Source organism: Lepus europaeus, chromosome 18 (genome assembly GCF_033115175.1).
Source record: "Lepus europaeus isolate LE1 chromosome 18, mLepTim1.pri, whole genome shotgun sequence".
Classification (NCBI taxonomy): domain Eukaryota; kingdom Metazoa; phylum Chordata; class Mammalia; order Lagomorpha; family Leporidae; genus Lepus; species Lepus europaeus.
Genome location: NC_084844.1, coordinates 76,758,055 through 76,785,046, shown reverse-complemented (window position 1 = coordinate 76,785,046; position 26,992 = coordinate 76,758,055). Strand labels below are relative to the sequence as shown.

The 26,992-nt window shown below is 41.6% G+C and overlaps 1 long non-coding RNA gene across 2 annotated transcripts in view; it reads left to right on the top strand.

The window, feature by feature from the left end:
* LOC133746751 (uncharacterized) overlaps window positions 1-26,610 on the top strand; it is a 41,586-nt gene extending 14,976 nt beyond the window's left edge. Inside the window, exons 4-5 of one of the 2 annotated variants that reach the window (XR_009864255.1) lie at window positions 179-311; window positions 26,489-26,610. This is a non-coding gene — a long non-coding RNA (uncharacterized LOC133746751). Of the gene's footprint in view, window positions 1-178; window positions 312-22,334; window positions 23,521-26,488 lie in introns of those variants that run through there. The other variant, XR_009864256.1, reaches the window with a different exon arrangement.
* Window positions 26,611-26,992: the final 382 nt, after the last annotated feature.

Below are 26,992 nucleotides of genomic sequence, written 5' to 3'. Positions count from 1 at the left end.
CCTGGGTGCACCAGGCTCTTTGGAGCCTTTCAGAGTCGAGGTCACCTCCTGAGTCACTCCTGGTCCGCTTGGGATTTGCCAGAACCCTGAATTAGGGGTGTCGTGGAGGTGGTAGTGGTTGACTTCAATGCACTTTATTTGTGAATTCTTCAAACACAGTTTCTCCCTACTCCTGCAGGCTTTCAGGTGATTGACGAGGACAGAGTCCCTAAGCTGCAAAGAGACTGAATTTTGGAAACTACGTCCAGAACTCCACAGTGCGTATTTAAGTGCTCTTCCCTCAGGCCTGCAGGCGGACAGCAAGAGCAACAGTAAGATATTAATTACTGTAGATACTCTCCTTTCTTTACAGTAGACCCGCCAAAAGAGAATGGGGGATGTGTGCTTGAACAGTAGAACCAGTCAGCATGCTAGGGTGAGCTGCCCAAGCGCTTGTACCCCTGCACCCACATGGGAGACCCAGAGGAAGCTCCTGATTTCCTGGCTTCAGATCGGCCCAATCTCTGGCCATTGCAGCCATTTAGGGAATGAACCAGCAGATGGAAGACCCCTTTTCTCTCTCTGCCTCTCTCTCTGTAACTCTACCTCTCCAATAAATAAATAAAATCTTTTAAAAAATGTAATTGAATGTTAAGTAATGTGAGGATAGGGCAATACAGAGATTCCCAAATTTTAGTTTAATACTTTTGACAAATACTCCCCAGTTACTTAAAGGAAGAGCAACTCCTTGTGTGCCTGCTGTAACCTTGCCACTATTTGAAGGGGAAGAGCTCATTGCCTGCCCTGAGGGGCAGTGCTGCATCCCCCTCAGGTGTGTTCACATGACTGTTGGACTGTCACTTCCCTAATGAGAGGATTAGAGCTGGCAGAGGGCCCAAGACAATTCTTTATATTTATTTCCTACAGTCAGATTCTTTATACCTATTTAAGTGCTATAGTAGTTACTATGCATAACCAGAGCAGCCATTCTCCCAGCCTCTTATTTGTGACAAGTTCAATAGTTTGTAGTGATTCCCCCCACCATGGAAATCAGTTTGTATTTATTTCTGTGAAGGATATCAAAACCAGGGTGCACTGTCCTCAAGGGACTTATGGATCTACAAATCTTCAAAATGGGTTTATAAATAATAAAATAGCAAAAAATTAGAGGACAGTTTTTACAGCATCAATCTTCAATTGTTAAACAAAGATATTTTTGTGTAAACAGAACAAAATTATATGGACATTCACAGTTACATTTTTTTTTTGACAGGCAGAGTTAGTGAGAGAGGGAGAGACAGAGAAAAGTCTTCCCTCCATTGGTTCACCCCCAAATGGCTGCTATGGCTGGCACCTGTGCCGATCCGAAGCCAGGAGCCAGGTACTTCTCCTGGTCTCCCATGCAGGTGCAGGGCCCAAGCACCTGGGCCATCATCCACTGCCTTCCTGGACCACAGCAGAGAGCTGAACTGGAAAAGGAGCAACCGGGATGGAATCGGTGCCCCAACTGGTACTAGAACCCAGTGTGCCAGCACCGCAGGCAGAGGATTAGCCTAGTGAGCCACAGCACTGGCCACATTCACAGTTACATTAACAACAAAGATGTATGGGATTTGCTCACCCTGTCACCATCTGCCTACTTGTTGGCCCCCGAGGACTGCTGAGGCTCTCTTCTGTACTGGGAGATAGCATTCCAGAGTCTGCCGCTATGAAAGCAACAAGAGAGGTGTCAGGAACCTTTTGACAAAAGTGACTTCAAAAAGTTTGTGGAAAAATAAAAAAATGTAGGGGCATCTGTTCATAGTGGGTCAGGCTTGTGCATCTGGGAGGCAGCAGATGATGGCTTAAAGGCTTGGAGTTCCTGGCTGGGCCAGCCCCAGATGTTATGGACATCTGGAAAATAAAGCAGTGGATGGAGGATCTCAGTTGCTGTCTTTCAAGTTTTTTTTTTTTTTAAGGTGTTAAGTTCAAAAATAACTAAATAAATTGTGAGAGCTACACATAATTCATACTATGTATATTCCATATTATGGCTTTCAGTTTCTTTTTACATTTTTTTTAAGATGGCAGAGAGAGGTAGGGAGATAGATCTTCTATCTGATGGCTCACTCGCCAGGTGCATGCAATAGCTGGGGCAGGGCTGGTCCAGGTAGAAGTCATGAGCCAAGAATGCCCTCTGAGTCTCCCACATGGGTGGCAGGGGCCCAAGCACATAAGTCAACATCTGCTGCATTAGCAGAAAGCTGAAGCAGAGCAGCCAGGACTGAACTGGAGCTCCCCTATGGGATGTCCACATCGCAAAAAGTGGCTAAACCTGCTGCTTGACAATGCTGGCCCTTACACCTATCTTTGAATTCCATGTTCCACAAACTCTTTGTATATTAGAAATGTTCTCTGCATGTTTGGCGGTGGCTCTTGGGTGCCAGTGGTGGAGGAAGTGGTCTAGAGGAAGGTAGCACAGTGCTGCAGGAGAACAAGGGTGCAGGTACTGCCTGCTGGCATCTCATGCTTTGCCTCCCTTAGAGCAAGGTGTGGATGGCAGGAGGCTGAACCATTTACTTTCCTGCTTCAGACTTTGCCCATCTGTCCTGCAATTCCAGCCACATCTTGGCAAACCTGGCAAAATGCCTGACTGGTGGGGAGGTGGAGAAGCTCATCTGACCAAGCTCCAGCAAAGGGAATTAATTTAGAAAGTTATCAGTGTGCTTTCTACTGCTTTAAGGCATATTCACATGGAAAAAGTAACATTCTATTGTACAAACCATTCTGAGGCTCTTAGCATAGTGAATATATCTTAGATCCTCATCAGTGAAATCTTTAGGAATGTCAGAAAGCCTGTAACCTTCTTCAGTGACCTGAAACAGATGAGATCTGTAAGGGCAGAACTGCTCAGCAGCCACACTGCAGGGATAGGTATCTTTCCGATGATATCTCATCTGCTCCTTGTGGTTGAAGCCATTGTATGAGCTCTTGATCTGTTTTCTGCCCTGGGAGGGCCTAGGGTGCTCTATATCATCTGTAAAGATTCAAAATTTTTTGTATATTAATGTCTAATTATAAAATTTCCAAAGTGACAAGCTGGATGTAATAAACTATGCCAGACTGCAAAAAAAATACAAACATGGTATATTGTCTATAAAGTACAGAGGTAAATCTGTATTATAGAGATACACATCTCTACACATATCTCTATTTCTTTCACCTCTGAAAGTCTACATTAAGCTCTCGATGGAATGATTAATTAGGAATAGATTTCATATACTTAATTTTGTAATCAGTGAACTAGAAATAATTATTGTAGTATTGAGGATTGTACTGACTAAAACAGTATGTTTATTCCATGTTAAATACCATCATCGTATCTTTGGATTCCTTTTGTCCTACTACTTAGATATTCACAGGAGAGGGGAGGTGGGAGGAAAACCCAAGATCCATCAGGGTGGAGGGGGAATGTCAGAGGCTGTGGTTCTATTGTACTGCAGCATTTGTTCTGGAAGAACACATTAATGGACCCAGATTTTTCTAAGGTAACTGAGTGCCTATTTTCTCCTGTACACTTGTCTGTGGTACTACATTTTCATTTATGTAAAAGTTTATTTTCTTCAAGTAATGTATTAACTTGGATGAAAATGAAGATGTTAAGGAATTTTCAGAATGGGTCTGTCGCAGCCCTCCTTGGCTTTGTTTTTAGGCACTTATATCAGAAAAGAAAAGATAGAAAAGTACATTTTGGGTTCTCTTCCTCTCTACCATGACACTCTTTGGTTAAGATTTGTCATTTTGTCATATTTGATTCTCTAGACTCCCTGAAAAATCCCCTACTTCATTAGATGGAGTCCTTGTCTCACCATGGCAGTGAAAAGTTAAAAATGTTCCAGCTTTGCATTTAGCTAGGTCATGGACACATGCCATGGCTCTTGCCAGCCAAGTGTATCAGGGACATCATCTGAATCAGACTTACTTGCATGAAGAAAAGGAGCAGCAGATCCTTCCAGTGAAAGTGGAGAGGAGCAGGAGCTGCAGAACACTGCTGGGGGGGGGGGAGTGTGCCGTGGGATGTCATGTGGTGGCAGTAGAAGATGGCCCAAGTCCTTGGACCCCTGAACCCAAGTGGGAGACCTGAAAGAAGCTCCTGGCTCCTGGCTTTGGATCAGCTCAGCTCCAGCCATTGTGGCCAATTGGGGAGTAAAGCAGCAGATGGAAGATCTTTCTCTCTCTCTCTCTCTGCCTCTCCTCTCTCCGTGCCTCTCCTTTCTCTGTGTAACTCTGACTTTCAAATAAATAAATCTTTAAAAAAAAAGAGTTTATGCTTACGGGTAGTGGTCATGGAAAATATATGGGACATTTTGCAGCAAGATTTGGGATGAATTTTCTAACCACTGAATCTCCTAGAAATTAGAATACACTTCTAATGCATAACTTCCTCTTATGCTTAATTAGGTTTTTGTTTTGAATTGTTTTTGATGAAACAGCAAGGAATTCTGAGTTATAGACTTCCTATTTCAGAGACAGGAAAACATTAAATGCCTGCATTATAATTAAATAATGCCTATCACCCTTTCTTAAGCAACAAATGATCATAGATTCTCTCTTTGCTAATAATTAATGAGCATGGAGATTCTTTCCACTGTAACCACTCTCCCACCTACACTCCCTCCCCTCTTCCTCCTTCCTCTCCTATTGACATGGAATGCCTTATATAGCTAGGGTGAACATTTAACCCGCTTGGCCCTAGATGTTTATACACTTCAACTCTGTGTCATTATTAATATGCCCATTTTATGACCAAGCTTATATCAGAACAACAAATTATATATTCACCTAATACTGACAGTCATCAAATCAATTTTTATTTTCTTCTCTATTAGGCAGTTCTTGAGGGGCAGAAATATTTATTTTGTATATCATTTATTCATTCAACTAAAAGACTGACTGTCAAGATGCTGAGTTTTAGTGTCAAAGCAAATATGTTTCTAGACCCCATGAAGTTTACAGTCTGGCAAGAAAGAGCAATCTACCCAAAGAATATTGTCTTTCATAGTGAATGGTGGTGTGAAGTCAGTGGATAAAGATTTAAGCATTATTAATCCAGCACCAACTCTAATCCCATGATCTCTAATTGAGAGAAGTAATCAGAGATATAGAACCCCATGTTACCCAGTTATCTCTTTGAATTTCTGCTTAAAAATAAAACATATCAAACAACACAGAAATACCTAGCACTGCATATTTACATACTATCTTGATATTAAAAATAAGAAAAAATTACCATGAAATAATAGAGACTTTGAATCTCCTTTGTTTTCTAGACAAGTTATAATCCTCTGTGGTTCTTTACAGTGTAAATTATTTTTGTAGGTACTCTTTGTATCTCTCACATTTTTTCCCTATGAGAAATCAGATTTTAAAAACTGAGACCCAAGACAAAAGAAAGATTTTTAAAACTAGTATTATATGTTGATTGGCTCTTTAAAAAAGATTTATTTATTTATTTGAAAGTCAGAGTTACACAGAGTAGAAGGGGAGAGAGAGAGAGACATCTTCCATCTTTTGGTTCACTCACCAATTGGTCACAATGGCTAGAGCTGTACTGATCTGATGCCAGCAGCCAGGAGCTTCTGCTGTGTCTCCCACACAGGTGCAGCTGCCCAAGGATTTGGGCCATCTTCCACCACTTTCCCTGGCCATAGTAGAGAGCTTGATTGAAAGCAGAGTAACCGGGACTCAACCTCCACCCATATGGAATGTCAATGCTGGTGGCAGCTTTACCTGCTATGCCACAGTGCTGGCCCCTTGATTGGCTTTTAACTTAGACTTTTTAATGATATTAAAAAACATCATGTTTTTCCAAGCTCTTTCCATTCAGTTTCTCCTTTGTAAACTCCAGATAATACTGTCCCCAGAATTAATCGAAGGTATATAAATGATATAAGGCATTTAACCCCTTAACCTGTCTTCTTGAATATTCAGCTATGTTAGCTCTGTGTCCATTCCTCTGTTTGTCTCCGTACTAGATGAATAAAAAGACAGTGTAAAATGATTTGAAAAGAACTATAAGGGGTCAGTGCTGTGGCACTGCTGCCAATTGGGGAGTGAACTAGCCGACGGAAAACCTCTCTCTCTCTCGTTGCCTCTCCTCTGTAACTCTGACTTCCAAATAAATAAATAAATCTTAAAAGAACTGTAAACACAAATAAAAATTGTATTCTCAAAACTGGATGTTAAACCATGCCTTCTACACCTCTCTTAAAAGTTACATTCTACCATAGTCATTTATGATTTCTAGGGCCAAAGCAGTAAATAAGATTTTTCTGGAAGAGACAGAGGTTATGAGGGAGCCAAAATTTGGGGTCAGTAGCAGCAGTAGGTGTCACTCTTTAAGATTTTGATTCAGGAAAGGAAGAACAGCAACTGATCCTTGAGATTTTGGGGTGGGAAGGAAAGGAAGGAGGGACTTAACAAAAGCAAATGCCCTCTGGTTGTGGGCACCCACCCCAGCCTGCACCCCTTGGGGAGGGCCAGCTGGTGTCTGTAGGGATGCTGTGGCCTGGACTCCATTTCCCAGAGTCCCCAGGAGCTCCGATGTAATCTGCCTTCCGAATGCCTGTGGGCATGCGCGTGCTAGTGCCCGCCCAAGGGTTGGACCAGAGGGAGTTCATTCCCTGGTCGAGGTCTGCCCTGGGGGCTGTGTTACTCCTCCTGCATTTACTGCATCTCCTGCTCTGCACGTGGGATCCCAGGCAGTTTCCGGGTGCTCACCCAGAGCCTGCCTCCTGCTGCTGCTTCCCTCTTCATTGTCCGCCTGTGGGTCCCACGTGCCAGGGACTCTTTCTGCCCCACTCTCCCCGCTTCGCTCCCTGTGGTTCCGGAAGAAAGGGTACCTACTCCTGGGACTTTCTGAAGCAGGTTTGGGGTACAGGAATGGGCGGGGAGGCGTGTGGGACAAGGGTGGGTGCCCGGGCGGCTGGAGGCCCCCAGTGAGGCTCACTTACTTCTCAGCGATCATGGCAGCTTTCCCGAGGTCAGGGCTGGGGCCCGGGCTGTTCTGTCTCCCACCTCTGCTTCCCAGGCTCCCAGCGCCTGGCCTGTCCCTAATGTGCTTTATTTAGTGGTTACAGGAGAGGGCAGCGTTCTGGGAAACTGCACACGCAGGGCAGCTGAAAGCACAGGGAAGGAAGGCGGGGAGACTCCTGCTCTCCAGTTAAATAAGCCGGGCTCCCACTGTGGGTGGTCTCAGAATGCAGTCTGGCAGGGCCTCCTGCTGTTTCCTGGGCTGGTTCCTGCAGGGTGGGGCTGGATGGTCTTCAGCAGAGAGCCTGGGGCACAGAGGGGTGGGAAGGAGGATCTGACTAGGATCTGCCCCACTGCTCTCATCCTGCACCTCATCTTCCTGGTGGGGTCCCCATGGACACACCTGCTGGGTGTGGCCCTGAGTGTTCAGCTTTTTCCCAGAGGGAGCAGTGTGCAGCCTGTGTAGCAGCTTTGTGCATTGATCCCTTTCCCATATTTGATTATCAGATTTTTCCAATCTGGAATTTGAAGCTGTTACAGAAACCTGGGGTGGGAAAACTCCCTTCTTTCAAACAGGCACAGAGAGAGTGGAGGGTCCAAGGAGTTTATATTAATGGCCCTAGGCTCAGCTGGAATGATTTCCTGAGAATTGAGCATTAAACTCAAGTTTCTTAGAATATGTATAGGATCACCAGCATCATACCTCAGCTGTTATAGTACTGGTGGGTTTAAATGCAGCCTACATGACTTAGGATCACATTTCCAACTATCGGTGGGTCCAGTATGTTTGTAAAAGAGATGCCAGGGACAGATTTACAAGGACAGATTTATGACTGGAGTTTTCAGAAGCAGAACTTAGGGCATCTTCACTCCCTAGACAAGATATCAGTGGGCAGCTGCTTCACTCATTAATTGTGAGCATCCACTTTTCAAGGTTTGTGTTGGATGGGGTCCATTTCTCTTTCTTTGTCTCAGGTTGTGGCTGTATTTCTTCTACAAGGCCATGGAATCGTAGCTGATGATTTATTTGGCTGCTTTTCATTTTCTGTCTTCAGCTATTTCTTCTCCGGTTAGCAAGGTTGTCAACTGTTTTTACCTGCCGCTGATCTCTTTGCAAAGTGAAAAGTGAACTAAAATTAATGCAAGTCTACTGTGTTGTCAATAACTGGAGTTTTTTTTTTTTTTTTTTTTTTTTTTTTTTTTAAGATTTATTTATTGGCCGGCGCCACATCTCAATAGGCTAATCCTCCACCTGTGGTGCCAACACACCTGGTTCTAGGCCCGGTCGGGGTGCCAAATTCTGTCCCGGTTGCCCCTCTCCAGGCCAGCTCTCTGCTGCGGCCTGGGCATGCAGTGGAGGATGTCCCAAGTGCTTGGGCCTTGCACCCACATGGGAAAGCAGGAGAAGCACCTGGCTCCTGGTTTCAGATCAGTGCAGTGTGCTGGCTGCAGCATGCTGGCCACGGCAGCCATTGGAAGGTGAACCAATGGCAAAGGAAGACCTTTCTCTCTGTCTCTCTCTCACTGTCCACTCTGCCTGTCAAAAAAAAAAAAAGATTTATTTATTCATTTGAAACTCAGAGTTACACAGAGAGAGGCAGGCAGAGAGAGAGAGAGAGAGAGAGAGAGAGAGAGAGAGAGGGAGATATCTTCCATCCAATGGTTCACTCCCCAATTGGCAGCAGCAGCTGGAGCTGTGCTGATCTGAAGCCAGTAGCCAGGAGCTTCTTCTGCATTGAAGCTGTTTGTTAAAATAATTATTTGTTTATTTGAAAGGCAGAGTTACAGAGTGGCATAAGCAGAGATAGATGGCCTAAGCTGTATTGATACAAAACCAGGAGCCAGGAGCTTTGTCCAGGTCTCCTAGGTGGGTGCAGGAGATGAGGGATTTGGGCCATCTTCTACTGTTTTCCCAGGCCACAGCAGAGAGCTGGATGGGAAGTGGAGCAGCCAGGATCCCAACTGGCACCCATATGGGATGCTGACACTGCAGGAAGTAGCTTAACCCACTATGCAACAGTGCTGCCCACTAACTGGAGCTCTTTTAATCTGAGTTTGCATAAAATGGAGAATTACAGCATCATAAATACAGATAAGTAACAGTTTTTCTCTGCCTAGTACTTTACAGTTACCCAGTGATCCACTGAGAATCTTATATTCCACACTGTGTAATTAAGAAGGGCAGTTATTTGTCTTATTTTGGGTTCTGTGTTTAAACCCGTGACATTTTTGACATGGGAGGAAATTAGTTCTACATTTTCATAGAGACTGGTCTGTGGAAGCATCTATAGAAGTTATAACTGTGAGAGTGGTAAGAAAGAAGAGGGGAAGAAATAAGTGCCCCTTGCCCCCCACAGAGATGTGCACATAGTGGAGTAGAAGATGTGCCCTGGAAAACTATGGCTGACTTTCCATGACAAACTGTGTTTGAGTGCTTCACATGTTCTGATAGAAAGGTATTGCCACCAGGTTACTGCTATATTTATTTATTTAGTTAGTTTTTAAAGATTATTTATTTGGAAATCAGAGTTACACAGACAGAGAAGGAGAGGCAGAGAGAGGAAGAAAGAGAGGTCTTCCATTGGGTTCATTCCCTTAATGGCTTCATCATTGTGAACCTTGCTCAGTTCCTGGCCTATACCTTTCCTTTAACCTAGTACTTTGCCATGTAGTAGCCCATGCAAACTGCAGACTGCATAAATGAATGAATACTTTGATGGTTGTGATTTCTTAGAGGAATATCATAAGGGACAGAAGGAATAAAAACAAAAAAAAAAGTATCCTCAGTTTATAGAAGGTATACTATTTTTGCAAGCGACAGAGAGAGGAAGAAGAAGGAAAGTAGTGAGACTGGAAAGTTGTGGCAAATATAGTAGGCACTGGTCAAATTTAACAGGCCCATTAGAAAACATTAAGGTTTCCTTACTGCAATGTAGACTCTGCCCTCTAGAGGTGAACAGGGTCCTCTAAAGCCACTTGTTGCACAAATGAAAACCCAAGCATTGTGTTCTCCCACATATGGAGTCTGCTATTGGTTTTGATTTACGTTTCCCTAATGGTGAGTGATATTGGGCATGTTCATATATGTCTTGACCATTTATATTTCTTCTTCTGAGAAACATCTATTCTGATCATTGCCCATTTCTTTTTTTTTTTTTTTTTTTTCTCTGACAGGCAGCGTGGACAGTGAGAGAGAGAGACAAAGGTCTTCCTTGTGCCGTTGGTTCACCCTCCAATGGCCACCACGGCCGGTGCACTGTGGCTGGTGCACCACGCTGTTCCAAAGGCAGGAGCCAGGTGTTTCTCCTGGTCTCCCATGGGGTGCAGGGCCCAAGCACTTGGGCAATCCTCCACTGCACTCCTGGGCCATAGCAGAGAGCTGGCCTGGAAGAGGGGCAGCCGGGGCAGAATCTGGTGCCCCAACTGGGACTAGAACCCAGTGTGCCGGCACCGCAAGGCAGAGGATTAGCTTGTTGAGCCACGGCACTGGCCTTGCCCATTTCTTAACTGTACATTTTGCTTCTTGTTTAGAGTTTTTCCAGTTCTATATATGTATGTTCTGGCTATCAATCTTTTGTCATATGTAGAGTTTTCAATGTTTTCTGCCATTCTGTTTGTTAATCTTCACTCTGATGATTACTTTGTTGTGAAGATGTATCTTAATTTGATACACTCAAATTCATATGTTTTATTTTTGTTACTTGTGCTTTTGGAATCTTACCCAAAACTGTTCTCTAGCTAATGTTTCATAGTTTCCTCTATCTTTACTTAGTTTTTGGTTTTGTATTTAGATTTTTAATTCATCTTGAGTTACTTTTACATAGTGTATGAGGTGTTGGGGTATATTTTCAGGCTTCTACATATGGATAATCACTTTCCTCTAGACCATTTGCTAAAAGGAATCTTCTTTCTCCTGTTTGTTTTAGTTTCTTTGTTAAATATGAGTTGCCTGTAGAAAAGTCAGTTTATTTCAGCTGCCTATTCTTTTCCATTGAACTATGTGTCTGTTTTTCCAACAGTGCTAACACTGCCTCTATTTTTTTAGTTTTTTTTGAAAGGCCAGACACTTCCAAGTCTTTCATGTGGGTGCTAGCACCCAGGAACATGGGCCATCTTCCACCGATTTCCCAGGTGCATTAGTAGGCAGCTGGATTGGAAGTAGAGTAGCTGGTCTCATAGCAGCAACATATGGGACGCAAGGTCAAGGCTCTAACCCATTGCACCTCAGCACCAGCCCCTTCCTTATTTATTTCTGCAGTGATCTTTCATTATTCACTTTTTCTACTGCCCTGCAACTTGATTCATTCTTGTTTTTCTCTGGGTACTGGAGGATGGTAGTAAGTTGCTTCTGGGATATCTTTTTTGTGTTTGTAGATAGTTGGTCATCTATAGTCATAGTTTTAATTTTTATATTTCTCTGCCAATCATGAGAACCTTCTAGATGACTGCATGAAATGTTGGTAGAAATGAGGATGTATTAATTTGCTAAGAAAATACCAGAGAGAATATAATTTAAATCATGGGATTTTACTTCTCAGAGTTGTGGAGCTTGAAAATATAAGATCAAGGTCCTAAAAGGCTCAATTTTTCAGACAGACACATATATCATTTGACCTGCTTAAAAGCACTTTCTTCAGGTAGAGTCATGTTGGTGGTTAGCACTTCAGTGTTTGAGCTTTAGGGAGGCACATTTCAGTCCATAACATCAAAAGGGGCCCTGTGGTCTGCTTCAATGACAGTCATTTCTAGGGAGGACAGAAAGTTTGAAATCAGTGTTAGGATTTCTCACAGTATTACTGTCAGTGCTATCTCCATACAATGTGCATTCATGTACACACAAACAAAAATACCTGTACATATAAACGCATTCTACAGTGGAAATGTCTGTTGGTTGTGTACAGGTAACATCAATATAATAATCCATAAGATGGCCTGTAAGCAGACATTAAAAAGAGGATTAGAAAGAATGACAACAAAATCTGCAGTTACCTATATTTATGTATATATGTATGATATTCAATACTTATAGTTGCTAAAAGATGAATGCTGATGTGTGAGAAATAAAAGCTAAACCTTACCTTACAATATTGCAGCCTATTCTACATGAAAGGTGTCTTCCTAAAACCAATCACTGGGCCCACTCTGTGGCATAGTAGGTTAAGCCTCCACCTGCAGTACCAGCATCCCATATGGGCACTAGTTTGAGTCCCTGCTTCTGCACTTCCAATCCAGCTCTTTGCTAATGGCCTAGGAAAGCAGTGGAATATGATATCAATGCTTGGGCCCCTGCACTCATGTGGGAGACCTGGAGGAAGCTGCTGATTCCTGGCTTCTGGCACCTGGCTTCAGATTGGCCCAGCTCCAGCCCTTCTGGCCATTTGGGGGTGAACCAGTGGATAGAAGACCTCTCTTTCACTTCCTCTCTATATCTGTAACTCTGCCTCACAATAAATAAATACATTTTTAAAAACCTTTCACATTTTACATTTCTTAATTTTTAAAGATTTATTTATTTGAAAGTCAGAGTTACAAAGAGGGAGGAGAGCCAGAGGGAGAGGTCTTCCATCTTATGTTTCCTCCCTAATTGGTTGCAACTGCTGGAGCTGTGCTGTTCTGAAGCCAGGAGCCAGGAGCTAGTTCTGGATCTCCCAGATGGGTGCAGGGGCACAAGGACTTGGGCCGTCTTCTACTACTTTCCTAGGCCATAGCAGAGAGCAGGATCAGAAGTGGAGCAGCTGGGTATTGAATTGGCCCCCATATGGGATACTGGCACTTCAGGCCATGGTGTTAACCTGCTCCACCACAGCACCAGTCCATCATTTAAAATTTCTGACACTCTAAAGTAGCACAGGACTACATTACACATAAGAAAGATGCATTCAAATATTATAAATCTAGTGCATTTTAGCAGACATTTTAACAAATACTTCTGCTTTTCTCAGCATTATGTATTAAATTAATGACATAATGAGTCATTGTCAGGTTTTTAGCTCTTTGACAGCCACTTATAATACTTAACAGCTTTTTCAAATTTATTGCTAGTGTATTTTTTTCAACACATGCACTGGATTTTACCAGTTTAGTGAACATGGCATTGCCTATTCTAGGATTTGCATTTTATGCATTTTCATGGCTCACATAATCAACATCTGCAAAGCCTCTAAAAGACATAAATAATAACATGAATCAGGTTTTTTAAAAAAAAGATTTATTTATTTGAAAGTCAGAGTTGCACAAATAGAGGAGAGGTACAGAGAGACAGAGACAGAGAGGTCTTCCATCTGCTGATTGTGGCCCAGCTGGCCACAATGGCTGGTCTGCGTCGATCCAAAGCCAGGACCCAGGAACTTCTTCTGGGTCTCCCACGTGTGTGCTGGGCCCCAAGGACTTGAGACATCTTCTACTGCTTTTGCAGGCAATTGCAGAGAGCTAGTTCAGAAATGGAGCAGCCGGGACTTGAACTAGCACCCATATGGGTTGCCAGCACTGTAGTAAGCAGCTTTACCTGCTATGCCACAGCACCAGCCCCACATTGCATCTTTTTAAGATGATATGGATTTAAGTTCATGAGAAATTATTAGCATAGTGGGAACTGATAGATATGGATGATTCAGGATGGGCTTGTTAGGGATGGTAATGTTAATTTTCTTATAAAATAAAAATAAAATATGATCAGACATAAATGAAGACTAAATTGTATTAGTGGTGATCCAGAAAACACTGATCTCAGGTCTTTTTCTTCTAGTGTTAAGTTTATGTTTTGTTTTTTTTGTTTGTTTGTTTTTTGTTTTTTGTTTTTTTTTTTTGACAGGCAGAGTGGACAGTGAGAGAGAGACAGAGAGAAAGGTCTTCCTTTTTGCCGTTGGTTCACCCTCCAATGGCCGCCGCGGTAGCGCGCTGCGGCCGGCGCACCGCGCTGTTCCGATGGCAGGAGCCAGGTGCTTCTCCTGGTCTCCCATGGGGTGCAGGGCCCAAGCACTTGGGCCATCCTCCACTGCACTCCCTGGCCACAGCAGAGAGCTGGCCTGGAAGCGGGGCAACCGGGACAGGATCGGTGCCCCGACTGAGACTAGAACCCGGTGTGCCGGCGCCGCAAGGCGGAGGATTAGCCTGTTGAGCTACGGCGCCGGCCAAGTTTATGTTTTAAAACTCATATTAAGTGAACAAATTTCATGTAATTTATATATACAGATTTAAGAGGAAACTGATACATCCTACCCTATCTTCCCTTTGTCTCATACTTCCAACTCCCTCCTTCTTGTTTTATTTTCTTTCAACTTTTACAACTCCATGCTTTGATTTAATTTTAGAATCACAAGCTTTAACCCTCTACAAAATAAAGAATTCAAGTAGTAGCAGAAATATCGATGAGTATATTTTCTATACTCTATCAAAGAGTACAGAAAAGCGCTGTGAACAATAATCAAATCTCAAAATGTCAATTTAACTCATGCTACATTTTGTTGTCTATATATTAATTACCATCAATCAGAGAAAACATACGGTATTTGTCTTGTGGGGACTGGCTTTTTTCACAAAGCATAATTGTTTCCAGTTGCATCCATTTAGTTACAAAAGATAGGATTTCATTCTCAATTATGGCTGAATAGTATTTTAGACTGTATATATAGCTCATATTCTTTTTCCAGTCATCAGTTGATGGACATCTGGGTTGATTCCATGTTAACTATTGTGAATTGAGCTGTTATAAACATGAGGGTACAGATAACTCGTGCATATGCATATTCTATTTCATTTCATTTGGATAAATTCCCAGGAGTGGAATGGCAGGATCATATGGTATATCTGTTTTCAGATTTCTGAGGAACTTTTATAGTGCCTTCCATAATGTCTGTACTAGCTTCATTCCCACCAACAGTGGGTTAGAGTACCTTTTTCTCTACCTCTCCACCAGCCTTTATTTTTTGTTGACTTTTTCAAAAGAATTCTTTATTTGAAAGGTGGAGTTACAGAGAGGGAGAGGCAGAGGCATAGAGACATAGATATTTTATCTGCTAGTTTATTCTCCATATGACCCAACAGGTGGTGCTGGTCCAATCTGAAGCTAAAGTTAGAAGCATCTCCCTGGTCACCCAAGTGGGTGCAGGGGCCCAGGTACTTGGGCCATCTTCTGCTGCCTTCCCAAGCACATTAGCAGGGAGCTGGATCAGAAGTGGAGCAGCCTGAACTCAAAATTGCAATCATGTGGGGTTCTAGCACTGCAGGCAGCAGCTTAACCTGCTACACAAAACCTCCATCTCCTGACTTTTGGTTTCTGTCTGAGAGCCATTCTAACTGGGTGAGGCAAAAGGTCATTGTGGCTTTTATTTGCAGTTCTCTGATGGCTATTGTTCCTGAGCATGTTTTCATGTGTCTGCTTGCTAATTGAAATCCATCCTTGGAAAAATGCCGATTTATATCCTGTGCCCATTTCTTGACTGGATTGTTTGTTTTTTGTTGTTGAGTTTTTTGAGCTCTTTCTAGATTCTGGATATTTTACTTTTTCAGTTGCCTAGTTTGCAAATATTTTCTTCCATTCTGTCAGGTGCTTCATCTTGTTGAATGTTTACTTTGTAGTTCAGAAGGTTCTTAGCTTGATGTAATCCCATTTGAGTATTTATACCTTCATTGATTGTGCTTCTTGGAGCCTTTTCTAAGAAGGCTTTGCCGATGCCAGTATCTTGCAGAGTTTCTCTGATGTTTCCCTCTAGGAATTTGATGGTATCACATCATAGATTTAGATCATTGATCCATTTACACTGTATTTTTGTATAAGTTGTAAGGTAGAGATCTTGTTTCATTTTTCTGCATGAGAAGGTCAAATTTTTCCAGCACCATTTTTGAAGACTGTTCTTTGTCCAGGGATTTATTTTAGATCATTTGTCACAAATTAGTTGGTTGTAGATTTGTGGATTAATTTTTGGGGATTCTACTCCACTTCATTCATCCACATGACTTTTTGGTGCCAGTACCAGGCTGTTTTGATTATAACTGTCTTGTAATAGGTCTTGAATTTTGGTATTATGAGGCTTCCAACTTTGTTTTTGTTGTTTAAGATTCCTTTAACTATTTGGGGTCTCTTGCATTTCCATGCAAATTTTAACATTATTTTCTCTAGATCTCAGAAGGATGTTGTTGGTATTTTGATTGGGATCATATTGAATCTGTGATTGCTTTTGGGGGGCTAGTGCTGTGGTATACTAGATTGAGCCTCTGCCACCCACACTGGCATATCACATGGGCATCAGTTTGTATCCTGGCTGCTGCTCTAATGATCCAGCTCTCTGCGAATGGGCAGGGAAGTCAGTGGAAAATGGTTCAAGTACTTTGGCCCCTGCGCTCATGTGGGAAACCCTGGAGAAACTACTGGCTCCTTGCTTCAGATCAGCCCAGCTCCAGGCATTGTGGTCATTTGGACTCAATTATGTATTTCTTTTATGAGGATTTTTGCATCTATATTCATCACAGATATGTTTCTTTCTTTTTTAAAATTTTTTAACTCTACTTACAGGTAGAGTTACAGAAAGTGAAAAAGAAACAGGGAGAAAGATCCTCTCTTCACTGCCTCACTCACCAAATGGCCGCAATGACCGGATCTGTTCTGACCTGAAGTCAGGAGCCAGATGCCTCTTCCTGGTCTCTCATGCAGGTGTAGGAGCCCAGGCACTTGGGCCATCCTCCACTGCCCTCTCAGGCCAGAGCAGAGAGCTGGACTGGAAGAGGAGCAACTGGGACCAGAACCAGCACCCACATGGGATGCCAGATCTGCAGGTGGAGGATCAACCCAGTGTGCCATGGCACCGGCCCTCATCAGGGATATTTTTCTATAGTTTTCTTTTTCCACTGTGTCTTTTTCTAGTTTAAGAATCAAGGTGATGCAGGCTTAATAGAAGGAGTCTGAGAGGATTGTCTCTCTTTCAATTGTTTTGAATAGTTTGAGAAGAAATGGAATTAGTTCTTCTTTAAAAGTCCGGAAGAATTCAATAATGAGGCTGTCTGATCCTGGACTTTTCTTTGTTGGGAGGGTCTTTATTACTCATCCAATTTCTGTCTTGGTTTTTGATTTATTTAGCTTTTCTATGTGTTTTTATGACTCAATTTTGGTATATTGTGTATGTCCAGGAATCTGTTCATTTTTTTCCTCTAGGTTTTCCAATTTATTAGCCATCACAACAGATGCTCACATCCTATATTGCAGTGCTAATCTGAGTTTTGGGTATTCCACTTCCAAATCTGTTTCATGTTAATATCCCCAGGAAGCAATGGATGATGGCTCAAATTCTTTGATTCCTGTCATCTAATTTGGAGAACTGTAACCTAAATGGGGACTTGAGAACCTGGTCTTGCATAGTTGTTGTAGCCATGTAGAAAGTGAACCAGCAGATGGGAGATCTCTATGTTTCTCTTTCCCTCTTTCTTTGTCTCTGCCTTTTTTATCATATTAAAATATTTAATTATTTATTTGAAAGAGTTACAGAGAGAGGGAGAGACAGAAATCTTCCATCACCTGATTCATTTTTGAGATGACTTCAATAGCCAGAGTGTGGCCAGGTTGAAGCCAAGATCTTCTCCTCCAATGTGTGTGGCAGCAGCCCGGCACTTAGCCCATCTTCCACTGTTTTTTCAGTCCATTGGCAGGGAGCTGGATCAGAATTGGAATAGCTGATACTTGAACTGGTGCACATACAGGATTGCCAGTGTAACAGATAGCAGCTTTGTCCACTGCACTACACCACCAGCTCCTCTTTCTGCCTTTTGAATAAATAAATCTTTTGAAAAAGAACTTCGGGTAGTAAAAGTCATCATGACTGAGCAATGGCAAATTTATTGAAGTGATCTACTTTTTTAAAGATTTATTTATATATTTGAAAGGCAGCACTACAAAGAGAGAGTGGGAGAGATTGATCTTCCTCTTGAAATGACTGCAATGACTGTGGCTAGGCCAGACTGATGTCAGGAGCCAGGGGCTTCTTTCAGTCTCTTACACGGGTACAGGAGCCCCAATATTTGAGTCATCCTGTGCTGCTTTTCCAGACACATTAGCAGGGAACTGGATCAGTTTGGAGCATTAATGTCTATGATACTCTCCTTGCAGTTAAAGAATTTGGAATCCATTTTGATTATGGGTGGGCCAAGTACAACAGCTTCCAACTGTCCAAGGTTTGGACTAGATGGGTTCTGAGAAATTTTGTTAAAATAGTTATTAATCATAACTCTCAGTTTAAGCTTTTCTTACCAAATTTTCATGTTTGCTGATGTTAACATCTATGGGAAAATTGGGTCTCTGGATTGCAACCAATGAAAGCATCCAGACTAACAGTAAATAAAGTCAATAGTCAGCAGAATGGTGTCCAGCTGAACTTAAATAGCTTTTCTTGTTTGGTAGAGGGGTAACCTCCTGCATTATACTGACATACTGACATAGAGAGTAGATATTGGAGCCTGTCCCTTGTGCCAAATGGAGAATGCCACGTTTTGGTTCATTATATATATATATATATATATATATATATATATATATATACACACATAGACATATACATATACACACATATATATATATATACACACACATACATACACACAGATTTTATTTATTTATTTGACAGGTGTAGTTACAGATAGTGAGAGAAAGAGACAGAGAGAAAGGTCTTCCATATGCTCGTTTACTCCCCTAATGACTGCAATGGCTAGAGTTGGGCCAATCCAAGCTAGGAGCTTCCAGGTCTCCCACATTTTTGCAGGGACTGAAGCACTTGGACCATCTTCTACTGCTTTCCCAGGCTATTGCAGAGAGCTGCATGGGAAGAGGAGAAATGGGGACTAGAACTGGTGCACATATTGGGTGCTGGCACTGCAGGTAAAGGATTACACCACTGCACCACAGTGCTGGCCACAGTCTATCATTAAGGACACCTCAGTAACCATGCTCAGGTTTTACTGTCCTATATTCATGGCCAAAGTCCTAGCAGACAACATAGTTTGGAGAATCGTAAGCACAAGTTGTGTAGGAGACTTCATTTCTCATACAGCACAGTTAATAACAAGGTTCCAAGAGGCGAAATTACTTGCATCATAGTCTTTGACAACTAATGGACATCACAGGTGATCTAGAGAATTTAGGTTTGTGAGCCTCTAGAGTGAAAAAGTCACTGAGAACACAAGGACAGTGCCTAGAGTTTATTTTGATGGATTTTAGCCCCTTTCATTGGAGGGACGCCCAAAGAAGCTGGACTGATTTGTATACCTCAGAAGTGTCTTTTCAAGGTGAAGGCAAACTGAGACTGAGGGGCTTTTGGAAAAACTTTGAACAAAACACATTTGCCATACTTGGTTAAGACATACCATTTATCTATTGAGATGCATCAGATCTGTTAGCATTAGCTATAAGGTACAGTAGACATGGTGGATGGCATATAGCAATATGATTTTAGTAATCTATCATGAGGTGCTATTTTTTACTGGATTTAGCAGGTATAATTGGGCTACCTAATGGGGTATAGCTTGAATAATCACCTTTCTGTTAAATAAATCTGAGGTAGTAAATGTTAGTATATGAAGACATTGAGTTTTCTTTTATTGGGCCTTCTTGGTTATTTTAATCTGGGATCTGCAAATTCTCATTTTCTCTAGCCAAGTTGTAACTTAAAAACTTTATTTTATTACGCATCATGTTGGACTAACTTTGCCACTTCTGGGATTTTTTTTTAGTACATCTGACAACTGGAAATTTAGACAATAGTATAGTACCAAGTAAAGTACTTATTTTTCTTCTGATACATATTTTGAAATTCTTCTAAAATTCCTATTGAGTACTCTTGTTAAATTTAGTTGCACCCCTGGTTAAGACTTATTGGAGCCACTCTACTGATTACATCTATGAAACTTTGTTAATAAATGCATATAGAACCTGGGAAAGTTGATTTATATCTTATGCTGTAGAGACATAAGACAGAACATCTTTTTTATCTTTTTCAATTATATAATTTAAAAATGAATTTTAGATTTTCAATAGGATCAAATTGTGTACTTTTCAGAAATGTATACATGCAGACAACTATAATTTATGCATTTTACATTTTCCTTCTTTAGATTTTTAAAAAGCTTTACTGAGATTGCTGCTGTGATATAGCAGGTCAAGCCCAGCTCTGGCCATTGCGGCCAGTTGGGAGTGAACCAGTGGGTGGAAGGCATCTCTGTCAATGCTTGTCCCTATCTATAACTCTTACTCTCAGATAAATAAAGAAATCCTGTAAATATTTAAAAATAAAAAATAAGGAAGACTGACCTCCCTCGAGTTGCAGAATAAAGTCACTGAAAGGTAATTACCAGCTCAGAGATGATACAGGAATTTGAACAGCACAATTCAGACATTATATCTAGTAAAAATTGACCAATAGCTGTGGGCCAAAAGTCAGTGCCCAATGACACTACCACTCAAATCATAATTTCATGTCCATTCTCACTTATACAGGAAAAGGAGTAAAAGCAGGAAGTCCATGGCATCCCTTTATCTGTCTCTGGGCCTAATTTGTGGGAGAAACCACAAATTAAGTTCAGATCTCAAAAAAATAAAGTTTTGTTAAATACTTAACTAAATGGAGTGATTCATAGATGAATTTCAGGAACTTTTGGGTAAAGAATTACCAGGTAGTGCAATTTCAATTATTCATGAACATTTTAGAAGGCACTCACCCCAATTTCCAGCCATTTTAATACACTGAATAGATTCAAATAATTTTCCTCACTGCAAAATATGATGCATTGATGGGTGAAAAAATGTTTTAGTAGGTAAGATCAAGCATCATTTTAAAAGATTAAAAATGGGTTGTTCACTCTGGCCTCAGAATCAGCCCTCAAGGCATTCAGATCTGGCGGAAGAGCCCATGAGAGTATAGCAAGCATGGAAAGCCAAGATATCATGGAAAAAAAAAAAAAAGACCTAAATGAATGATCTCTGTGAGTGAGATCCCAGTGGAAAGAACGGGGCCATCAAAGAAGGAGGTACCCTTCTCCGAAGGGAGGAGAGAACCTCCACTTTGACTATGACCCTATCGGAATAAGATCAAAGTCAGCGAACTCTAAAGGCTTCCATAGCCCTGGCAACTCATGACTAGAGCCTAGGGAGATTACTGACGCCATGAACAGGAGTGTCAAATTGTTAAGTCAGCAACAGGAGTCACTGTGTACTTACACCTCATGTGGGATCTGTCCCTAATGTGTCATCTAAAGCCAAGTGAAGCTATGACTGGTACTGAAACAGTATTTTTATACTTTTCGTTTCTGTGTAGGCACAGACTGATGAGGTCTTTTCTAATTATATACTGAAGTGATCTTCTGTATATAAAGAGAATTGGAAATAAAAAAAAAAAAAAACAACCTGGTGTTAAAATGGAAATGGCATAGAAAATTAATTAATTTGAAAAAAAAATTATGTAGGATTTCTGTCTTTAATGTGCTGTACATTGCTATTTAATGCTATAATTAGTAATCCAATGGTAGTTTTTTCACTTGATGTTGCTATATGGGCAAAATGTTGAAATCTTTACCTAATATATACTAAACTGATTTTCTGTATACAAAGAGAATTGAAAATGAATCTTTACATGAATGGAAGGGGAAAGGGAGCGGGAAAGGGGAGGGTTGCGGGCGGGAGGGAAGCTATGGGAGGGTGAAGCCATTGTAACCCATAAAAAAAAAAAAATGGGTTGTTGAGGAACATTAGTTTCTTCGAATATTTTAAGTTAAAAAAATTCTTGGAGTCTTTTCCTGAGTATCTGTAAGAAGTATATATTTAGGGGGCTGGTGCTTTGGTGCAGCAGGTAAAAGCCCTGGCCTGCAGTGCTGGCATCCCATATCGGCCCTGATTCCAATCCCAGCTGCTCCACTTCTGAACCAGCTCTCTGGTATGGCCTGGGAAAGCAGTGGAAGATGGCTCATGTCCATGGGCCCCTGCAGCTGCACAGGAGACCAAGTAGAAGTTTCCATTCCTGGCTTTGGATAGCTCAGCTCTGGTTGTTGCAGCCATTTGGGGGGTGAATTAGCAGGTGGAAGACCTCTCTCTCTTGCTCTACCTCTTTCTGCATCTCTGTCTTTCAAATAGATAAAATAAGTCATAAAAAATATGTGAGGTTTTTAGAACCATATTTTAATTATGAGATTTAAAAATAACAATAAATTTAATGACAATTGCCAAGAATTCTTTCCATATTTGAATTTCTCCACTTATACTATGTTTCTTTCAGATGTAAATATGTCAAACCAAGAATTACTGAGGAATTGGATAATTATGTGGGTATCTCATGTGGTCAGGAAAGTTCTGATATATCCCCTCTGTGTCCCAGGAGGCTGATTTTCCAGCCGATATATGGATCATCTTCATTTCTTCCTAATGGAGGCGTGCATTGGTATCTGGGAATCTAGCCTCATCTGCCCATGATGTCAGCAGGTCAGGACCATGGGAAATCTCCTCTGGCCTCCTTCTCAGCATGTGCCATTCCAACCACTCCCACCATCTTCACAGAATTCCTGACCCCTGGGGCTTTCCTCATATGCTCAAGAGCTGTGTGGTTGGTTTCTGTGTCTGTGGGTGTTAGTGTGAGGGTGAAAGGAACCTTGGAGAGCAGGACAGGTGTCTGTCTCTTGGTGGCATAGGTGACAGCCATAGATCTGAGGTGTTAAGTCAGGTATTCAGGTGCACCCTGTAGATCTTGGCTGGTCGAGGAAGAGACACCAGTGGCACAGCCTCAGTTCTGGAGCTGGAGAAAGGGTGAATTTTTATTAACATATTTTAGAAAGTTGAAATTTTAAGGAATTTTTTGTCAGAAAATGCTGCACTGAAAGAAGACTGGAGAAAAGGTGAATAAGGTTGAGATTTTAAGGATTTTTTTGGTCAGAAATTGGTGCACTGAAAGAAGACCAATGCGTCTCCAGGTGTACAGAGTACAGTTCTAAAAATTCTGTAGAAAGTCTGTCTCATCCAAGATGGCAATGGGATGGAGCTGGGGGTTCAGGCCATTTGGGATGAAATGTGTGTGGGTGAATGTCTATTGCACCTCTGTCACTATTTACCTATCTGTAAGATTAGTGCTACTAGTGAAATGTCCCTGCATTCCCTGAGAAATCCTCGTGAGGTGTGTGCAGGCTGACTTACACTATGTGGCAATTGCAATTTTGGGGTTTCATGGTATATCATCTTCTAGTAAAATTTCTGTTTTCCTGCATTGTGTAGCCTGCCTTGCACTACTCTTTCAAGGTTACAGAACTTTATACAAGACCTAGTTTGCAAAAATGTGGAAGTTTGGATACTCTGTGACAATCCCGTTTGCAGAGAGAGAGATGTCTTCCATTTGCTGATTTACTCTCCAACTGGCCACAATGGCCAGAGCTGCACCAATCCAAAGCCAGGATCCAAGAGCTTCTTCCAGGTCTCCCAAGCAGGTGCAGAGGCCAAAGGACTTGGGCCAACTTTTACTGCTTACCCAGGCCATAGCAGAGAACTGGAACTGAAGTAGAACAGCTGGGATTTGAACTTGCACCCATATGGGATACAGGCAGCTGCTTTACCTTTTAAGCCACAGTGCCAGTCCCCAAAATAACTTTCATTAGTGTAAATGTTACTGAACATAGTTTATTTGAACAATAACTAAGTTTTATTGTTTTTTGTTGTTACATTGTCATTTAATAAAATTTTGGCAATGCTTTCATTAAAGCAATGATAACTTCTGGTTAATCTCTGCCACTTAATAGAGGTGGGGGCACTTGCCTATATATTTCCATGTTTAAATGTTTATTCCTCCATGGTGAAGTTGACATTTTCTCTATTTATATATTCAAGATTCTTTATTCATTTTACCATTCCTTTTTCTACAGTGTAATGTAGAAGGAAAGATGAGAAATTTTCTTTTAAATCCTTGCATTCACGTTTTCTTCCAGGTATGGTTCAGGGCAGCTCCTGATATTTCAAAAAGCAAAGAAAATTAATACATCACCTGCAAATTGTGTGCTTTTTAAAACATATTTATTTTATACATTTGAAAGACAGAGTCACAGAGAGTGATAGAGAAAGAGAGCAAGAGAGAGACAGAGAGAATCTTTTATCTGCTGGTTCATTCCCCAAAAGGCCACAATGGTCAGAGCTGAGACAATCTAAACCCAAGAGGCAGGAGATTCTTCTGTGTTTCCCACATAGTTGCAGGGGTCCATGCACTTGAGTCATCCTCCAGTACTTTCCAAGTCATATTAGCAGGAGCTGTATCTGAGGTAGAGAAGCTGGGACTCAAACTGGCACTCACATGGGATGCTGGCTCTGCGGGCTGGGGCTTTAACCCACTGGGTGATCACACTGGCCCCTGTAAGTGGTTTTTTTATTCCCCAACTTGCTGTCAGTTTTCTTTTTAGATTAATAATAATTTATTAATGGAAATGGATAAAGGAAGATGAATTTTATTCTCAGGAAATATATAAAAACAAGATGAATGGTGAATATGTCATGGCTATGAAGCATTGCAGTTATCCAAGATAAGGCAGTTTTGTCGCTCACCTTTCTGTTGCCATAGCAAAATATATATTTGTTATATGATTTCAGTTGAAGCTTCAAGGACAATATTCTAAATTTTGGGGTCATGATGTCCAATAGAGTCTTTAGTGTTATACAGATGATGTAGTGGGCAGTGTTTTAGTGCCACCCTGGAAGTAAACACTTAACATTCTGCAAGGGAAAGAGTTACCTAGGGCTAAAACACAAATCAGTTGCATTTATTTTTAATTGTTAGAGCAATGCAGTCCTTAATAGTTTGAGGAGATGAACTTGATCCTGAGCTAGGACGATGCCGGGAAAATAATCTACTGCAGGTTCTTTTATGTTTTAAGATTTTTTAAAAAGATTTATTTTTTATTTATTTGAAAATCAGAGTTACACAGAGAGAGGAGAGGCAGAGAGAAAGAGGGAGAAGAGAGATCTTTCATTCAACAGTTCACTCTCCAATTGGTTGCAATGGCTGGGCTGCACTGATCTAAAGCCAGGAGCTTCTTCTGGGTCTCCCACATGGGTTCAAGGGCCCAAGGATTTGGGCCTTCTACTGCTTTCCCAGGTCATAGCAGAGAGCTGGATCAGAAGTAGAGCAGCTGGGTCTCAAAACGGTGCTCATATGGGATGCCGGTTTTTTAAGCCAGGGCATTAACCTACTGTGCCACAGTGCCAGCCCCAAGATTTATTTATTAACTTATTTGAAAGGCAGAGTAATAGAGATAGGGAGATATGGGTAGTGAGAAAGAGATATCTTCCATCTACTGGTTCATTCAACAAATGGACACAATGGTTGGCCAGGCCAAAGCCAGGAGTCTGGAACTCTATCTGGGTCTCCCATAACCATGGAAGTGGCCCAAATACTCAGGCCATCTTTCACTGCTCTTTCAGGCACTTTAGCAGGGAACTCAATTGGAAGTGGAGCACCAAGGACTCAAATTGTTTGTTCACATGGGATGCCTGAATTGCAGGTGGAGACTTACCTGCTGCACCACAATGCTGGTGCCTACTGCAGGTTCTCAAGCAAATCTCTCTGTATTCCCCTCAGTCACAAATGCAGATTATACTGCAGAATTTCTCAGGTTCTGTTCTTGGGTAAATAACTCCACTGCTTTTACTTTAATTTGTTATAATGTTATTTCAGTTCTTTAAATGTTTATGAGTAGAATAATTATAGAAAAAGCCAAAGCTGCTTTCTATTCTTTCTTGAATCTCCTCCCTTATTTTCAAATATTTATGAGCTTGGTAGAGAAAGAAGTTGATGGTGTGAGAGAAAGCTAGAGAGTTCCCATGTACTTCTTCACTGCCTAAATAATCATATCAAGCAGGGATGGGGCACAACTGAAGCCAAGAGTCAGGAATGGAATCTAGGCCTCCTTCTTGGTTGGCATCACCATTGCTTCCGCTGTTCTGCATTAGCCGGGAGCTGGAAACCAGAGCTGGCACTGAAATCCAACTTTGGAAATTTGATGTAGAGAGAATATCTGAGCTGGCATCATAAACACTAAGTTAAAGTCCTACTGTCTCTTTTAAAATATTTTTTTCTCTGCCATAATTGCATTGACTGTGTATAGTATTTTCCTGGAAATTCTTCACTGTTCAATCCCTTCATAACTTCCCTGATGGTTTCTTGTCTTTTTCCCTGAATACTTCTACATTCTTCTGAACATTGCTCATTCCAGAGTGACTTTTGTCCCCCTTTCAGCCTACTGTGCAAATACCCTTGACATAGTCTGGCCTTTGTGAACAGAAATTCCTGTTTCCCTCCAGCTTGGGCATTTTTCACAGCCTTTATACCATAGGTTTGATCCCCTGCTGAATGCTTCTGTGAGGCTGTCCAAATGCTCAACCAATCTAAAATGAAATGGCATTCTTGCTTCTTCTTCCTCCATACCCATGTAGAAGATATACAACTGCCATTGATTGTTATGTGACAGAGTTGACATGTTGACCAGGAGTGTTTTATCACAGGTGATGATAGCATTTGAAGACCTGGCTGTGTTCTTTACCTGGGAGGAATGGCAGAACATGAACCAAGCTCAGAAAATCCTGTACAGGGATGTGATGCTGGAGACCTACAGCAGCCTGTTCTCCCTGGGTAAGTGTCACACTTCACATGCCCAATGGTAACATTTTCTCGCTATTTGACAAATAAGTGAGCACTGTTCATAAAGTTTAATGAGGGACAGGTATAGAATTTGAGTCCATGAAGAATCTGAATATCTACCACCTGGGAAGGATTTCAAATTGGAACATTTGTTGCATAGCTTCTGGACCAAGCTGTACTTCTTTAATTAACCCAAGATAGTTATTTCACAAAGTCTACATTGTTTCCATTAATAGGGTACTGCATGACCAAACCTGACTTGATCTTCAAGTTGGAGCAAGGAGCAGAGCCCTGGATGGGGGAAGAATGCCTACATCAGAGCCTTCCAGGTCAGTCTGCACATAACGGGCAGGGAGGCCAAAGTAGAA